Source organism: Dermacentor andersoni, chromosome 1, assembly GCF_023375885.2.
Source record: "Dermacentor andersoni chromosome 1, qqDerAnde1_hic_scaffold, whole genome shotgun sequence".
Taxonomy (NCBI): domain Eukaryota; kingdom Metazoa; phylum Arthropoda; class Arachnida; order Ixodida; family Ixodidae; genus Dermacentor; species Dermacentor andersoni.
The window spans coordinates 141,938,499-141,958,126 of record NC_092814.1 but is presented as its reverse complement, the minus strand read 5'-3'; the positions used below and the strand labels follow the sequence as shown (position 1 = coordinate 141,958,126).

General features: G+C 50.1%; 1 pseudogene; it reads left to right on the top strand.

Moving 5' to 3' along the window:
- Nucleotides 1-19,202: 19,202 nt before the first annotated feature.
- On the top strand, nucleotides 19,203-19,379 carry LOC126546374 (U2 spliceosomal RNA; annotated as a pseudogene).
- Nucleotides 19,380-19,628: the final 249 nt, after the last annotated feature.

Here is a 19,628-nt window from a genome sequence, read left to right as displayed (position 1 = left end):
GCGGGAAAGTGTTCCTTCTTCGCCCTAGGTGGGCGGCTCTCTTAGTCCAGAAAGCCGTTGGCTGATGCCGCAGCCCGGGCCCGGTCCACCAGACCTCGCTGATATTCCAAGCTCTGTGCCTTTAACATCGCCTCCCACGTTTCTTCGATCGCTTGTAGCGGTTCTGAGGCATCATCTTGACTGGTTTTCTCGCGGTGTGGGCACACCAACACCATGTGTTGGAGGGTGTCTGGTACATCACAATATCTGCATAGGTATGAGGATTTGGTGGGCTGCATCCGGTGCATGATAATTCCATGGACGTATCGAAGAAAACATGAGACGCTTGGTCCACCGAAAACCTTACGCATACTGCTCGGTATCCTGCACCGGCGATACAAGACTTTCCGGAGAGGTTGCACTCCAGCGAACGCGGTTCAATCCGTCGAGTCCACACAGTGATGGCGGCGAGCGACCATTGTTTCTTTTTCTCGTCTGCTAGCCAGAAAGCATCGAAAACTCTGCCAGGCGAAAATCCACTCGGCCAGAGAAAATCGAACGCGCACCAAAGTGCGCCGTGCGGTGGTCGGGGCAACACGAGAAAAACGCATGCGCTCTAGTTGGCTCTGGCAGCCTGCGGGTAGGGTAGCGAGAACAAAAAAAATTGAAGAGGCTCAATGCGCCCTCGCGAATAAAAGTCAAAATTGAAAAAATAAATAAGAACATAGTTACCTTTGCTGGCTTTAGTGTCTTGACATGGATGCTTTGGCGTAGGTAAGAAAAATGTTGATATTTTTTTTTGTGTGTGACATGACGACACAAACGAACCACTGCAACGCTTCCTCTCATGGGACCTCGCTGCGTGCTTTGGCAACTTGTCTGATAGTGTGTTGATTTGGCTTGTCTCGTTGTATGTTCCGATGTACGAGTTTAGAAAAGTCAATGCACCTTTGGCGTCAAACGTTTATAACAACATTAAACCCCCAAAATTCCGCACTTGAAAATCTAAAGCACGACTTTGGAAATGCCAATGCACCTTTCACATCAAAAGTTTATGAGAACTTTATACCCATAAAATTTCGGAATTGACATCCATGCGCTCCGTAAGATCCGCGGACTCCGCGAGATGCCGCGGCGACACCGTTCACCAAAACGCCCTTGAACTTTGTGCTCGGATGAGGCTGCTTGCGTTATTTGACTCCCGGTGCATGGGTGTTGCCGCGAAATCCAGCCCGAATTCGGAATGTTCGCGGTGAAATGTTTTTTCGATCGTGAAAAAGACATTTTAGACAAAATCCAGAATGATTTCCGGCTCCGGGGGTTGCTTTGGTTGGCGGTGCATCGACAGCACGAAAAAATTTCGGGGGGGGGGGGGGGGGGCTGAAGCCCCATAAGCCCCCCCCCTGGCTACGCCCCTGATATATATATATATATATATATATATATATATATATATATATATATATATATATATATATTGTGACACGCTGACGAAGATCTCAGCTTGGTCGGAAGAAGACGCTCTGGACTTCGCGCGCTGTCTACCATCTTGTCAGCAGCTGTGCGATTATTGTAAATGTCCTGTAAATATACGTCTGACTTTTTAACCTCGTAACATTTTTGGTGGAGGTGCGGGATCATTATCAAGACGGATTTACGCAGCGGGCGCTCCTTGGCTGCATCTACAATGCCAGCACAATGCGAGGATGCTTCGGGCCCGTCGGCACCCACGACCACCGTCATTCTAGCACAACCCCCCGCAAAAAGCAGACCAGCAACCACTGGGATCAGACCATCATGCTCGCTAGTTTGATATTTTACCTCGCGGGCACGGCATGCGTCTGGTTTCAGACCCACGAGGAGGAACTTATCAGCTGGGACATTTGTAAAGAGAAGCTGAAAGATTTGTTTGGCAAGCCTGTTGGACGTCAGCGCGCCGCCCAAAAGGACCTCGCTTCGCGTGTCCAGACGTGCACTGAATCCTACCTCACGTACATCCAGGACGTGCTCGCTCTGTGCCGCAAAGTGGATCCGAAGATGTCCGAACCTGATAAAGTTGCACACGTCATTAAGGGCATAGCAGATGATGCCTTCCACCTCCTTGTTTTCAAGAATTCCACTGTGCAAGCCATTATTACCGAATGCCGGCGGTTTGAAGAAGCGAAGAGTCGCCGCATTGCCCAGCCATTTCCCCGCCTTCCCAACACGGCTGCTACGTCCACCTGCGAAGACCTCCGCAGTCCGCCCACACCCGATCGCTCTGATGACGTCCTACATATCATCCGACGTGAAATAGAAGCGGCATCTCCTGTCACAACAGCAACCCATGGCCCCTACAATTGCCAGGCGACCGTCTCACTGATACAATCCGTCGTGCGCCAGGAATTGGCCAACATTGGCTTGACCAACGTCTGCTCAATTAATGGACCTGACTACACTCCGTCCAGCACTGTCATACGCACCCGAAGCCTGAATGCCCCAACGCGGTATCGCAATCCGGCCGAATGGCGCACTCCAGACGACAAGCCTATATGCTTCGCTTGTAGCCGTATCGGCCATATTTCACGTCACTGCCGGTCTTCGTGGATTTCGACCCCCTGGCCCTACCTCCCATCCCACGGCCCTCATGCTGCTCCTCGGTTCCCCCCGCAAACGCAGCCAGTACATTCTGGCGACACTTCTCTGCCTACACGCTCTAGCCGCTCTCCTTCGCCAGGTCGCCACTTCTCCCGATCGCCCCCATCTCGCCGATCACCGTCCCCTAGCTCCTTCCGGCGCACCCTTCCGGAAAACTAACGGGTGCAGCACCTGGAGGTGATGCTGCCAAACCGACCGGACGCAAAAATCCTCTTCTGACCTTGCCCACACATCGGAACCTCATTAAAGTGAACGTGGATGGTGTACCTGTTACGGCTCTGATTGACACTGGCGCGCACATATCTGTGATGAATGCTCAGCTTCGGAATCGTCTCAAGAAAGTCCTTACTCCTGCTCCGTCGCCTGTGGTCCAAGTCGCCGACGGTGGAACACCAGCCGTTATTGGCACGTGTCCGGCTCGCGTGAGTGTCGCCGGACATCATACTGCTGGTTTATGTTCCAGAGCACTGGCCTCACGACCTCATTCTGGGCCTTGACTTTCTGTCTACACATTCCACTTTGATAGACTGTTCTGCTGGTGTTGTGCAACTCGCTCTACCTGCTGCTATTGACCCTCCTGATAGTGCTCCGATACGGCTATGTTCCACAGAGCTTATTCGCCTCCCGCACCGTGCCGTTACCTACATAGGTGTCTCCCCCGTTCCACCTATACCAGACGGTGACTACATCGTATCCCCAAATCCGAATGTCCTGCTCTCGCATAACGCCGCTTTTCCTCACACCGTCATTACCATTTCGGACAACGCGTCCTGCCTTCCACTTGTGAACTTTTGACTTTGTACACAAGTACTCCCGCGCGGAATATCCCTGGCGCAAATAACGCCGGCCAGAGAGTACAACATTTCGGCTTTAACTTGTAACAGCTCCTCGTGTTCAACTGTTGCTTCGCCCCCTGTCCCTTCAGACTTGAATGCCCTAACAAAAATGATTGCTCCCGACATTCCGCCCCAGCGTGCTACTGAACTACGTTGCCTCCTTGCCTCATACTGGGACATATTCGACCTTGGAGAGCGCCCTCTAGGACAAACATCTGTCGTAAAACATCGAATAAACACCGGTGATGCGAGCCCGATCCATCGGCGACCCTACCGCGTCTCACCTACTGAGCGACAAATCATCCAACATGAAGTTGACAAGAGGCTGTCTTGAGACATCATCGAACCTTCTTGCAGCCCATGGGCATTGTTAGGATCGGCCTGCAGGGATACTGCTCTGCAAAGCTATTTCAGCCCGCTGCACGTGCCCCGATCGACCCGCGGTGGTGGCGCCCTTCAGAGAACCAGCGAGGACAGCGCTAACCAACCATGAACTTACTTCAGAGAACTGCAGACACGGCAGCGTTAATCCACCATGCGCCCACATCGGAGAATCGGTGACGACAGCAGGGCGGGCCACGTTTGGCACCCAACGTATTGTTGGTTGATTTGCCGGGTCTTCATGGTCTCCCTCGGCAGCAAGAAGAGCTTCCCTAACAAAAGGGTGTTTTGCGGTACCTGGGCCCCAGGATTCGTCACAGTCTGCTGACACTCGGGGCGACTTCAGGGGAAAGGCAGTTCTGGAATTTAGAGGCGCAAGACAATGGGCAAACGGCGGCCGCGCTGCGGGGGTCAGTTCGGGGAAGCCAAAGTGCGTACGCGTGTGTGTGAGCCCTCCTCCTCCAAAAAGGCGGGTCACCGAAGATGACTTTGGACGCTACGAATTGGCGGTGGACTGCCGTTTCCTTCACCTAGGGATCTAGGGACCAATGGAGTGTTTATAAGCAGCTGTCGTCGGCTGCTAGAGTGTGCTCGTGTTCGTATTCGTGAGCTGCGTGCTCGTCAGTGTGTTTGGAGCTTCGTGCTCGTATGATGTATGCTTCGTTTTGTGTGCTCTATTTGGGAGCCACGCTAGACTGTCAAATGTATCACTTGTTTAAAATGTAAATACTGTAAATAAACCCTGTTCACCTAGTTCCTCCCAAGTTCCTCTTTACGACCTTCAGCCCTTACAAATGGTGGCAGCGGCGAGATCGTCCGACAACTCCTACAACTGTATGTCAGCGGTGGGATCGTCCGACAAATCTTACAGCATCCCCTGTTGTACTAGTTAAAAAGAAGGACAGCAGTTGGCGATTTTGCGTGGATTATCGACACCTCAACAAAGTAACCAAGATGGACGTCTATCCGCTGCCACGCATTGACGATGCCCTGGATTGCCTGCATGGAGCACAATATTTTTCGTCCATCGACTTTCGCTCCGGCTACTGGCAAATTGCCGTCGACGACATGGACCGCGAGAAGACAGCATTTATTACTCCCGATGGCCTGTATCAGTTCAAAGTGATGCCTTTCGGTTTATGTAATGCCCCGGCCACATTTGAACGAATGATGGACGCCCTCCTCCATGGTTTCAAGTGGTCCATCTGCCTCTGTTACCTGGACGACGTGATCGTTTTTTCTCCTACCTTTGCGACACACCTCGAACGCCTATCGACGATCCTATCTGTTTTCCGTCAGGCAGGGCTACAATTAAATTCGTCCAAGTGCCACTTCGGTCGTCGGGAAATCTCTGTGCTCGGGCATCTCGTCGATTCTTCTGGTGTACGCCATGATTGCGATAAAATACGGGCAGTGAAAGGCTTTCCCGTGCCAACGTGTGCCAAGGATATTCGCAGCTTCTTGGGCCTTTGCTCCTACTTCCGTCGGTTTGTCCGAAATTTTGCGAACGTTGCGCGCCCTCTCACTCAGCTCCTCAAGAAAGACGCCGCATTCATTTGGGGCCCTGAGCAAGCTGGTGCTTTCACCGAGCTGATTGGGCTGCTTACGTCGCCGCCCATTCTCGCTCACTTTGATGCGTCAGCGCCAACAGAAGTCCGTACTGATGCCAGTGGCCACGGTATTGGCGCTATCTTGGCACAGAAACAACAAGGCGGAGAACGTGTTATTGCCTACGCCAGCCGCCTTCTTTCCTCTGCTGAGCGCAATTATTCCATCACCGAACGCGAGTGTCTGGCTCTCGTTTGCGCAGTGGGTAAATTCCGCCCCTATTTGTACGGCCGCCAATTCACAGTCATCACTGATCACCACGCTCTGTGTTGGCTTTCGTCCCTCAAAGATCCTTCAGGGCGCCTTGGCCGCTGGGCTCTGCGCCTTCAAGAATACAACTATTCAGTTGTATACAACACCGGCCGGTTACATCAAGATGCGGGCTGCTTGTCGCGCCATCCTGTCGACCTTCCTGACGTTTCTGCGGCCGGCATACCTGTCACCGTTCTCTCTCTGGCTGCTTTTCGCGATATTGGAGCCGAACAACGTCGGGACCAAGACCTTATTCAACGGCTCACTTCAACGACGCCCGATCCTTCCCTTCGCATGTTTGAACTCCAAGATGGTATATTGTACCGCTCTAACATGCGCCCGGACGGCCCTGTCCGACTCTTTGTTGTGCCTGAGCATCTGCGTCAGACTGTTCTCGCCCAGCTTCATGATGTCCCGACTGCCGGTCACCTCGGCGTGTCACGGACCTATGACCGCGTTCGTCGGCGCTTCTATTGGCCTGGTCTATACCGTGACGTCTTCCGTTACGTCGCTGCGTGTGACCTTTGTCAACGACGCAAAAAGCCGACCACACTCTCTGCTGGTCGCCTTCAACCACTTGACGTACCATCAGAATCACTCTTACGTGTAGGTGTTGATCTTGTAGGCCCTTTTCCTACGTCTGATTCGGGAAACAAGTGGATTGCTGTAGCAACAGACTACGCCACCCGATATGTAATCACACGAGCTCTTCCGACAAGCTGTGCAACCGATGTCGCCGACTTCCTCCTAGAGAACGTCATCCTTCACCACGGCGCCCCTCGACAGCTCCTCACCGACCGCGGCTGCTACTTTCTTTCTAAAGTTGTCAACGACATTCTGCACTCGTGCACGACTAAGCACAAACTTGCTACTGCTTACCATCCAGTTCGAACGGTCTAACCGAGCGCCTTAACCGCACTCTTACTGACATGCTGTCCATGTATGTCTCCGCTGACCATCGCGACTGGGACGTTGCGCTGCCGTTCGTTACTTTCGCCTATAATTCGTCTCGCCATGATACCGCCGGCTTCTCTCCATTCTTCATATTGTTTGGCCGCGACCCTACGCTGCCTTTCGACACCATTCTGCTTGCTAGCCTGAATTCCACGTCCGAGTACGCCCGTCAAGCCATACTCAAAGCTCAAGAAGCACGCCATATTGCCCGACGTCGACTTGTGGAGTGCTCGCTCACGCCAGCATTCCGACAACGAGTGTCCGCGGTTCATCGAGTGTGACGCGTTCATGTTTGCTGTGCGCGCTGACACCATGGTTGTTAATTTAGTTAGCAAGGAAATGTTTACAAGTTCATACGGCCGATAAAAGTGCTACCCCTACTTTGTATGACTGTCTGCTAATTTGATATTGCAATCGATGCTTCGCCTTTCTGGCGAAACTGCGACTTCTTTTTTTGTGAGGAACTGCCGAGAGAAAGCGATGCTGAGAAAAGCTGCCCAGTGTACGGTTCGCAGACAGCAGCATGGTCTTTTTAAAAATAAATTGAGGGGTTGTTAGAAATTACTACACCTACTTTTGTAGGTCTGGTCACTTCGTAGCCCTTCCGCCGTATTGCTTCGTAGCCACTTATGACAGTTGTCCTTCGGCACGGAAAACATGGGTACCTACGACTCGTTGAGGTAGTTTGCACGGCACCCTGGCACACACTTAAATGACATGGCTAGTTGCCCCTGTCATGTTTAACCGAGCAGTAGCACAGCCACCGCAATGTCGACTGCACACATCACGCGCCGAATTAGCACTGGCACAACATGCCACGATCAGAAAAATATGTGTTCCCACGCCGACGTCTCCTCGCCTCCTGCCGGAATACGAAAAGTGTGTCGTCACGCGGCAAGCGACCAGGCCGTTGGTTCGGCTCGGTCTCTTCCTCCTCGTTGTCGACGCGTTGCCAAGGTCTATTGGCGTTGCCTTTGATGGTGACCTCGAGTTTTTCTAGAAACGGCGTGCGCGCACCACTTATCCAGTACGTCTTCGGTGAGGGCAACGACGGTCCTGGCCTTGTGTACCAATACTTGCGCCCCCTGAGAAAGCTCCTTGGCCAAAGGGTCGGCATTGTATGGCACATTCGCCTTCAGCTCCCGTTGTACTTGCACTTTGAGTCGCTTGCATTTCTGTTCTGGGTCCAGGTGCACTTGAATGAGAGCGACCGGGTCCACAGGAGATGAGCGGGAAAGTAACAGCTCGCTCTCTGCACTGTGAGCTGCACCATTGCCGATGCGGCCCGAGTGCCCTGGGAGCCAGTCCACCCGCGCCACCGTGTCGTTACCTCGGCGTAAAGATGCGCATGCGACATCGATATCATGCGCCCACTTACAGACTCATGGTGTCATGGTGTCGCTGTCAGCGGCTCTAGGGCGCCCTAAGAGTCGCTGAAAATGTGAACTTATTGCATCCTTTGTCTTCTGTACCGTTTTTCGCCTCTTCCCTCAGCCTCTCTATGGTATATAGGATGGCTTGGAGTTCAAGTGCTTTAATGGTCAGTTGTTGCTGATGTTGGTGGATCCAGTCGTCTCGCTTCTCACCACTGACGATTGCCAGCACCGCTCGGAAGGTATTTGGATCGCATGTCGCGCCTGTGAATGTGGCATTTTGGAAATACGTCTCGATCGGAGGGATCGTTGAAGTCTGCAGGTTTTTCTGGATTCATGAAACTTGTAAAGCATTTTGAAAAGATAAGCATCAAGCAACATATTATATAGGTAGAAGCGATCCATACCGTTAGAAATGAAGGACCGTTTGCTACATTCCTTCTTTTTAATGAAAGGGGGATGCATTAAAACTTGTCCACGGGATCAAAAGACGCTCTGTGCGAACAATCCTAGCTTTTGGTATCAACAACACGAGCTCGCGTCTCGCGCCAAATTTGTGGCGGTGCCCATAGCGTCCCAGCTTGGGCACTGCTCTGGCGGCGACCTGGCGACCTAAGTAGATGACACGACGAGAGAGTCGTCTTACGGCTTTAGGCCGCTGGTGTGAAACGTCTCGCGGCCATGACGGCGCTTGTCCAACGATGGCGTCACCGGTTCGACCACATAATTCATCGGTGATGTACACTCAACGATCCGGTACGCACCCTGATATTTTGGAGCAAGCTGCGGCCTGAGTCCTGGAGAGTGGAATGGCAACTGAATCCTGCCGTCAGAATCAACAGCTGAGAGAGAGAGAGGTATTTATTATGATAGAAAAGCTAAGAGGTTGGCCTGAATCAATGTTCTGACTTGCTACTCGGCGTTGGGGGAAGGGGAAAGGGTGTAGAAAGAGTAGATAAGACGTTAATTATGGGGATGAAGGTGGCGGTGAGAATCTTGCAGCGGAGGTTGATACAGGCTGATTGTGTTCGCTTGGAGATCTTTTGGAATGCCTTGGGTATCGGACGGGAATTAGCGAGCCAGCTGACGGCACTCTTCAGCATGCAGAGCAACTTGTTGAAGAGGGGTGAATTCAAAGACGTCCGTGTGATACGGAAGTGCGATGTCGAGGGCAGAGGATGGTTCACGTCTGTAGAGAAGAATAAAAAATGGTGAGAAGCCTGTGGTAGCCTGCCAGGGGGGGGGGGGGGGATCATACGCGTACGTGACAAAAGGGAGGACGTCGTCCAAATTTGAATGGTAAGATGAGCACGTGAGCACATTATGGGCTCGTCACCAAGAACACGGCTGAACCGTTCCGTTAGACCGTTATTCTGTGGGTGATACGCCGTAGTGCTGCGATAAATAATGCGACACTCTGCGAGTAGCTCATTAATAACGTCACACAAGAAGACACGGCCTCGGTCACTGAGCTGTTCTCTCGGTGCGCCATGCTGTAGGATGAAATGCCGTCATATGAATGCGGCGACTTCGCGAGCACCAGCCGAAAGAAGGGCAGCAGTTTCGGCATATCTTGTTAACTGGTCTACTGCTACAATTATCCAGCGATTTCCCGCAGCAGTGCATGGAAAAGTTCGTAGAGGTAGATGCTCATAGAGGTCGATGCTAACCTGGTCGAAAGGACACGCAAGACACAGTAAAGGTTGCAGTGAGCCTGGCGTATGAGATGTCACAGGAACGAATGTATTTGCGGACACAGGAATACAGGCCGCACCAGTAGTACCGCTGGCGAAGCCGCTCGTAGATTTTCAGGACGCCAGCATGAGCTTGTTGTGGGTCGGTGTGAAAATACGCGCATACGCCTGAACCCAAATAGTGAGAGATGAAAGTCATTTGCGACCATCTGGCTGATAGTTCCGGTAGTACAAGGGGGCGTCCCGTAACACGGTACGGGTGGCATGGCGACGAAGGGCTCGAGGGCATGCAGCCGTTGCAGAAACGGTAAGAACGTCAATGAGAGGCCGCAACTATGTACGGATCTTTTCTCTGTTCTCAAGGTACGTCGGTGACAGTATAAGCGTGGCAACGGGGCACTTGTTGATTGAGGGCGGCGTTTCGTCGGATCGCATGGGTGATCGGGAGAGCGTATCTGCATCGGAACGTTGACTCCCGGAGCGATAGATAACGCGAATGTCAAATCCTTGGACCTGAAGAACCAAACCTCCAAAACGCCCCGACGGATCTTTCAGTGACGCAAGCCAGCACAGCGTGTGGTGGTTTGTCACAGCGTCGAAGGGATGGCCATACAAGTAAGGACGAAATTTGCTTCAGACCCAAACGATAGCTAATCACTCTGTTTCTGTGACAAAGTAATTTCTTTCTGCCTCTGTGAGGGTACGAGCCGCCTAGGCAACCACATATTCTGGGAAGTCGGTCTTGCGCTGTGAGAGGATGGCTCCAAGACCAATGCCGCTGGCTTCCGTATGAACTTCGGTTCATATCACTCCGTATCACTCCGACCCGAGTTCCGCATCACTCGGGTCGTAGTGACGTAGGACGGGCTGCGAGGTTATCAGACGGCGCAAAGTGGTGAAGGCTTGGTCGCATGCCGGAGTCCAATCGCGGTTGTCGCCAGGGCTGTTGCGCTGGTATTAGCAAGAGCATCGGCAACAGGGAAATGCACAATAACGTCAGCGTCCACAGTCTGGATAATGCCAGTAGTATCACCACAGTGCAAAGCCAACTTGTACGAATGTGGGTTAGAAACAAGCATTTCTCCAGCATCGTGGCGATGCATGAGGAGAGCGAATCGCAACCGTATAGGCTGGCGGCGACTGAAGACGGCAGCCGGTGTAAACAAGACCGTTGCGTCGACAGACGATGCGTATGAAAGAGGGACAAAGACAACACTGTGGGAAGGCAGGTCAATATCTGAAGCGACAAAGATCCTGCTAACATCATGAACTTGCACGTCGTGAGATGGCAAGTGGCACAGAACGGAGAACTGGATCTCGGCACGTGCACGTTGATCGTCCGCATGATTGCGCCCGACAGAAAATCCCAGCCGAGAATCACATCATGGGGGCAAGAATTTATCATAAGGAACGCCATCGAGTACAAAATGTCTTCAATCAGCACCTTGGCAGTGGACATAGCGAATGGCTGAATTTGTTGTGCACTTGAGGTCAAAGCGATATTACCGAACGCGTCGAGGTCACATAATGAGCGACAAAGCTCTTTACTTATCACGGATACAGTAGCACCTGTATCGACGAGCGCAACAGTTTTGGTACCATAACCAAACATTTCAATAACGTTATCAAGGAAAAAGTAAGGTCTTTGATGTTCCCACGACGACGCAGTTCGTGCCTCAGGAACTGCTGAAAATAGTTTTCCGCCTCAGTAGTACTGGCGCTGTGTCTACGACGCATGGATAAGAGAGTGCGGCGACGAGTGGAAGGCGAGCGACGAGTACCAAAGGGCTGTGAATCCGGAGCTGGTTGATCAGCAGCCGCGTAGACTTCCGGTGGCGGCTATTGGGGCATACGAAATGGTCGGAAGCCGTAAGTATGGCTCGCGCAGTGCCCGCGAAGCGCCGGCGGCAGAAACGCGCTACAAATTCCTGGGTGCCGCAGGCGTATCATATTGGGCGGTTGTCAGCAGTGCGCTAAGGATTTGCACCCTGCTGCTGTATACATCGAAAAAGGGAGCCGCTGGCTGTCGAGGCAAAGGCGAATGAATGAAGACCGGCAGAACAGACGCCCATGCAGCGGCTTCGGCATACGTCAGATGTGCGGCCACCGGAGCCTGCTGACACGGAGATGGAACAGCTTCAGTGACTTGATCATGAAACATCTGTTGGATCACTGAGCCAAATAGTAGGAATTCTCCTCTGTGGTCGGCAAGATGAAGAGCTGTCGCGCACAAATTCTTCCTCCTCGCGCACAACTTCTTGCACGCAAATTATTTTATCAACGCTAGCAGAGTTGCCTGATTAACGCCAATAGCCAATGCTGCTATAGATAATCTTGTGTAGGTGTTGGGCGTCGATCTAAGACGCGTAGTTTCCGTAGCTCGTCAAAACTGTGGCACAAATTGATGACTTCAGCAATGCTGCGCGGATCCTTCGTTAGCAACATTTGAAAGGCGTCCTCATAAATGCCTTTCATAATGTGCTTGATCTCGTCCTGTTCTGCCATGAATGGATTCACGCGCGTGCAGAAGTATACGTTTCGCCGTGATGTTGCGCGCGCCCACGTAAGCGTTGCTCAGCGCGAAGCTTGCGCACAGCGGAGCGCCCAAACACTTCTGCGAAACTTGCATCGAACGCACTCGATCGTGATAAGGTCATGCTCGTGGTTTCGGAACCAGAGTTCGCGACGTCGGTTAAGTAAAATATCCTGTTGTGCACGTTGGTGGCGTCGTCCCACTTGTGTTGGCTCATCCGTTCATAAGATGACAAGCAATCCTCTACGTCATTATCATCGGTGCTGCTAAAGATGGCAGGATTCACACTGGCACAACACAACAAAAACAATAATGTCCGCTGGGGCCTGTGGTGTATCGCGCTGGCTGGTTTCGTCTGGCATGGTCGCAGCAGTGGCCAGCGTCCAGCTTCGGAGTTCCAATTTCCAAGGTTACCTCGCGTCTCCAACAAATAACAGGGGGAATATTAAACTCGTCCAAGGGACCGAAATGCTCTTTACGAACAGTCGTAGCTCTTGGCATCAACAACACGAGCTCGAGTCTCACGCAAAAGCGATGGCAGTGAACACAGCGCTGCATGCATATTCTCCACTACATTAAGTATATATAGTCAACGTTGCCTTTCATGTATACATGCGCAATTCTTCTACTATTCGAAAAAAAAAAATGGGGGACAATATAAACTACCAAGAAGCCGAGCACACCCACGCAACAATGCTATTAATAAGCTTTCATCCACTTGACAAATTGATCACGTGAACTCAAAAGAAACCTCAGATGTAGAAGGCGGAAGCTTGGCAATGACAAATTGGGGAAAGGGGAGCTCAGGCTCCCGAGCCCTGGGGTATAAGGCATCATGGGCTTGCGGTATAAATGCAATCAAAGCACTGTTCAGAAAACACACTCAGAACTTTTGCGCTGAGGTAGAATGGTGTCATTGTTGCGGCCTGCAGAAGCCGTGCACGTACCTGAACTCGAGTTGCAGCACATCCCCAAAGGTATATATCGTATGCTTATGTTTGAAAGGTGCTGTATTTCAGGTAGAGACTCAGCAAGTTCGAGGAGGGCTAAATAGAATAATGGAGGGCTCAATAGTTCTCCCTGTGGAACGCCACGGGAGGCGTAAGGGAGGGCACTTTGATCATCTTCAGTCTGTACGAAGAAGCTGCGCTTGCCCAAGCAATCTTGTATCCACTTGAATATCGGTCTGCTGATTACAGCAGCTTCTAGCGAACTGATGATGGCTTTGAGGGCGACATAGGCACCTATTACATATATGAAGTCCGCCTGACGCAATGGTGGACTTTCGGAGCTAGAGGTCGCACTTCTATTTACAATGTCATCAACCTTATCAAGCGCATATCAGTAGCAATTTTCATCTAAGAAATAGCACAAAACTCTAAAGCACGCGGTGGGGCAGGTGACTTGCTTCTAAAGCATGTCGGTATATATTACTCAGAATGGCAGCCAAACACAAGCGTTGCCTGCTCGCCTGACTGCAGCACAGATTTGTCGGCTTTATGCAGGTCCCCTATTGCTCACGCAAGAATTCGTGCGCTGTCACTCCAGGATAAAAAACAACAAAAAACAACAACATGAGAATAAAAAAATTAGGAGTTGCAATTCCCACTGGTGTGACTCATCATTCAGATCGACTAATGGGAATCATCATTACTGCATGCAGCTACTGGATCCGTGGTCATGGCCTACGAGAACGACAGACAGGGACTGGACACTGGCGATTTTTGACACAGTCAAACAAATTCACGAATAGACTGAGCGCCGGAAAAAAGCCGATGATGATGATATGTGGCAGTTTTATGGCGCAATGGCCAGGATGGCCAAATAATGTCAAGAAATGGTATGAGACATATTTGATGGTGTGGTCGATGACAACGTAGATGTAACGTGGCTGTATAAAGGCCTAAAAATAGTCGCTGTAAAGTGCAATAGCCGAGAGGGGACAGACAGGCAGACAGACAAAGAACTTTAGTTACAAGGTCCTGAGAAGCTTTGCCCTAGGGCAGAGCTGCGGGCCACTCCCACGTGGGGACTGGTAGGCCGAGCCTAACCGCCGCATTGTGGGCTCTCTGGACAGCCCAGGTTTGACGTGAAAGTTCTGAGCTCTGGATGGCAGAGCTCCATTCTTCTTCTGTGATGCGATTGGGTCCCTGTAACGAGGGGCATCGCCAGAGCATGTGTGCGAGATTGCTAACAGCCCCACAGTCGGGGCAAGTAGAGCTAAAAGCCTCTGGAGTGATTGTGTGGAAAAGGGCCAGGTTTGGATAGCACTTAGTCTGAAGCATGCGTAAAGTGGACGCCAGGGGTCTGGTGAGGACAGTTATAATATTTGCCAATGCCTCCGCCCTGTGGTCAGACTAAACGCCGCACGCAAATGCTGCGTCACATCAGAGAGGAGCTTTGCGCCGACCCTACCTCTCTTGCATGCGTAATCATGCGAACGACAATTAAAATTTGGAGTCGGGTATTTCAGAGCACAGACACGCTAGAAGAATTCTTCGAACTGGTACTCTGAGACACACGACTTCCTCTAACTTTTTAGTACAAACATGCGCACTTACTGCAGTCAACAAAAAGTTAATTATTCAATTTTGGTTAATTGGGCTGCTGACAGCGATAATTATCATCTCCCTTTTTGTCCCTCTGGCCACATAACTTATTTGCACAGGGTTCTTCGCGTGCCTTCCAGTACCTAAATTTAAGAAATCCATAAAGTTTAATGTTGAACACGTTGTAATTGATGTGAACATAACTGAATAAAGCTCATTGAGTACAGGATTGTTTTGTTTACTAAGTGACATTATGAGTTTTACGACGCTTAAGGGGTCTCTGAATACATTTGCTTTTGTAGTTTTAATTTCTTGATGCGCTTTATAGCCGTCCGTACAGCATAGAATTCTGCCGTAAAGATCATCATCATCATCATCAGCCTAGTTACGCCCACTGCAGGGCAAAGGCCTCTCCCATACTTCTCCAACTACCCCGGTCATGTACTAATTGTGGCCATGTTGTCCCTGCAAACGTCTTAATGTCATCCGCCCACCTAACCTTCTGCCGTCCCCTACTACGCTTTCCTTCCCTTGGAATCCAGTCCGTAACCCTTAATGACCATCGGTTATCTTCCCTCCTCATTACATGTCCGGCCCATGCCCATTTCTTTTTCTTGATTTCAACTAAGATGTCATTTACCCGCGTTTGTTCCCTCACCCAATCTGCTCTTTTCTTATCCCTTAACGTTACACCTATCATTCTTCTTTCCATGGCTCGTTGCGTCGTCCTCAATTTCAGCAGAACCCTTTTCGTAAGCCTCCAGGTTTCTGCCCCGTAGGTGAGTACTGGTAAGACACAGCTGTTATACATTTTCCTCTTGAGGGATAGTGGCAACCTGCTGTTCATGATTTGAGAATGCCTGCCAAACGCACCCCAGCCCTTTCTTATTCTTCTGGTTATTTCAGTCTCATGATCCGGATCCGTGGTCACTACCTGCCCTAAGTAGATGTATTCCCTTACCACTTCCAGTGGCTCGCTACCTATCGTAAACTGCTCTTCTCTTCCGAGACTGTTAAACATTACTTTAGTTTTCTGTAGATTAATTTTCAGACCCACCCTTCTGCTTTGCCTCTCCAGGTCAGTGAGCATGCATTGCAATTGGTCTCCTGATTTACTAAGCAAGGCAATATCATCAGAGAATCACAAGTTGCTGAGGTATTCTCCATCAACTTTTATCCCCAATTCTTCCCACTCCAGGTCTCTGAATACCTCCTGTAAACACGCTGTGAATAGCATTGGTGATATCGTATCTCCCTGTCTGACGCCTTTCTTTATTGGGATTTTGTTGCTTTCTTTGTGGAGGATTACGGTGGCTGTGGAACCGCTATAGATAGCTTCCAGTATCTTTACATATGGCTCATCTACACCCTGATTCCGTAGTGCCTCCATGACTGCTGAGGTTTCGACTGAATCAAATGCTTTTTCGTAATCAATGAAGGCTATATATAAGGGTTGGTTATATTCCGCACATTTCTCTATCACCTGATTGATAGTGTGAATATGGTCTATTGTTGAGTAGCCTTTACGGAATCCTGCCTGGTCCTTTGGTTGACAGAAGTCTAAGGTATTCCTGATTCTATTTGCGATTACCTTAGTAAATACTTTGTAGGCAACGGACAGTAAGCTGATCGGTCTATAATTTTTCAAGTCTTTGGCGTCCCCTTTCTTATGGATTAGGATTATGTTAGCGTTCTTCCAAGATTCCGGTACGTTCGAGGTCATGAGGCATTGTGTATATAGGGCGGCCAACCTTTCTAGGACAGTGTTCCCACCATCCTTCAACAAATCTGCTGTTACCTGATCCTCCCCAGCTGCCTTCCCCCTTTGCATAGCTCCCAAGGCGTTCTTTACCTCTTCCGGTGTTACTTGTGGGATTTCAAGTTCCTCTAGACTATTCTCTCTCACCTTATCGTCGTGGGTGTTACTGGTACTGTATAAATCTCTATAAAACTCTTCAGCCACTTGAACTATCTCATCCATATTAGTAACGATATTGCCGGCTTTGTCTCTTAACGCACACGTCTGATTCTTGCCTATTCCTAGTTTCTTCTTTACTGCTTTTAGGCTTCCTCCGTTCCTGACAGCCTGTTCAATTCTATCCATATTATAGTTCCTTATGTCCGCTGTCTTACGCTTGTTCATTAACTTAGAAAGTTCTGCCAGTTCTATTCTAGCTGTAGGGTTAGAGGCTTTCATACATTGGCGTTTCTTGATCAGATCTTTCGTCTCCTGCGATAGCTTACTGGTTTCCTGTTTAACGGCGTTACCACCGACTTCTATTGCGCACTCCTTAATGATGCCCATAAAATTGTCGTTCATTGCTTCAACACTATGGTCCTCTTCCTGGGTTAAAGCCGAATACCTGTTCTGTAGCTTGATCCGGAATTTCTCTAGTGTCCCTCTTACCGCTAACTCATTGATTGGTTTCTTATGTACCAGTTTCTTCCGTTCGCTCCTCAAGTCAAGGCTAATTCGAGTTCTTACCATCCTATGGTCACTGCAGCGCACCTTGCCGAGCACGTCTACATCTTGTATGATGCCAGGGTTCGCGCAGAGTATAAAGTCGATTTCATTTCTAGTCTCACCATTCGGGCTCCTCCACGTCCACTTTCGGCTAACCCGCTTGCGGAAAAAGGTATTCATTATCCGCATATTATTCTGTTCTGCAAACTCTACTAATAACTCTCCTCTGCTATTCCTAGAGCCTATGCCATATTCCCCCACTGACTTGTCTCCGGCCTGCTTCTTGCCTACCCTGGCATTGAAATCGCCCATCAGTATACTGTATTTTGTTTTGACTTTACCCGTCGCCGATTCCACGTCTTCATAGAAGCTTTCGACTTCCTGGTCATCATGACTAGATGTAGGGGCGTAGACCTGTACAACCTTCATTTTGTACCTCTTATTAAGTTTCACAACAAGACATGCCACCCTCTCGTTAATGCTATAGAATTCCTGTATGTTACCAGCTATGTTCTTATTAATCAGGAATCCGACTCCTAGTTCTCGTCTCTCTGCTAAGCCCCGGTAGCACAAGACGTGACCGCTTTTTAGCACTGTATATGCTTCTTTTGGCCTCCTAACTTCACTGAGCCCTATTATATCCCATTTACTGCCCTCTAATTCCTCCAATAGCACTGCTAGACTCGCCTCACTAGATAACGTTCTAGCGTTAAACGTTGCCAGGTTCATATTCCAATGGCGGCCTGTCCGGAGCCAGGCATTCTTAGCACCCTCTGCAGCGTCGCAGGTCTGACCGCCGCCGTGGTCAGTTGCTTCGCAGCTGCTGGGGACTGAGGGTCGGGGTTTGATTGTTGTGTTCATATAGGAGGTTGTTTTCAAATGCAGAACTTTCTGCGTTCTGCGAACGATGAACCGACTACTGCGTAAGACACACCAGCATTCGATTTTGAGGCATCGGTGTAAAACTGAGCAAGAGTACTACGACTGGAGCTCTAGCAAGTGCATTCGTGTAGTTATCCTTGGAGCATGCTTTATGACCTCGATAAGGGATGTGTACTGTTTTTTTTTATCTGTCACTGCGACGTCGGTAACAGCTTTTCTGGAGCCATTAGACTATCTTCAAGGAGTGGAACACCCATTTTTCACTGAACCTCCTCACCCGCAGTGAGAATGTCTTCCTTGCTTTAGGTCGTTTATGGAAAAGCGTGGCACACGAGGCATCCTTTATGGTAGGATAAAAAAGTGTTCACAGTGTGAATGTGAGAAAACTATGCAAAACTGGAATATCACCTCCGAACTTGCGTGAAGCCTAAGAGAACTATTTAGTTTTTCTAATAATAATAATGAAAAAATGAAGGTGCAGTTAATTTATCACTACTTGGGTAGAATTCGGGCGTCTTAGAAGCTGTGTATGTGGGCCTCTTATTGGCGAACTGTCCAGTGCCGTGCGTAAAACGCCGCATGCACATAAGTGAAAGGCGAGGCGCTACTAGTCGCTCCTCCACGATGTTGAGCCTCGGGATGTATTGTTAATGCATGTAATACGCGGCACGACACCTTTTACTAATCCTGGCACGTAGAACAGACACGCTCCTAACCATAGAAACCGCTTCACCGTAGCCAAGGCGATCGTGCGTTGGTCGACGTGCCGCAGTGCAGTAATGGTTGTGAGGTCACTCGAAAACCACAGGCGGTCACACACAACACAGGCCACACCAAATCGGTTCCCCACAAGCTCCCTCTGAAACCTGGCCGTTACTCCAATGAAACGTTTCAAGTTTGCAGGATAGGGGCCACATGAACGGTTCGCATTTCTTTCCGTCTCGCGGTCTTTGTGGGCAGCACGCTTACGGGACCGCCACCACGGGAGAGCGGAAGGAGAGGAAAGGAGATACGCAAGCGCTTGGAACGCCGACAAAGAGAGGGCGGTGCGAACGTAGACATGGCCGACGCGGGTCAAATAGTATCTGTTCTTATCAGCTTAATATCTGATACTGGTTGTGTTTGGACCTAAGATAGTAAATTTATTTTTGCAAATTGGCGGAATGCTTAAAGCCTGGTTCACCTCCGCCGCGAGTCGGTCCAGTATTGCACAATCTTCGGGATCGGCCCACATATGCATGGGGAGAAATTCTCGATCTACATGGTTGGATACACGCACGCAATTTTTTCCGGAACCTAGCCATATACAGCTTCGCTGTAAAAATAAAGCAATACTAACCCCTGTATTCCTTAACGACCCTCGATTGATGACGACGCTACACTTATAGAATTGATGTGGAGTGTCAACGAAGGTGCAGTGACCACTTTTTCTCGTCGGGTGGTGCTAGAGTCGAGGTAAAGTGTCGAGTGGAGGGTCGTTCTAGAA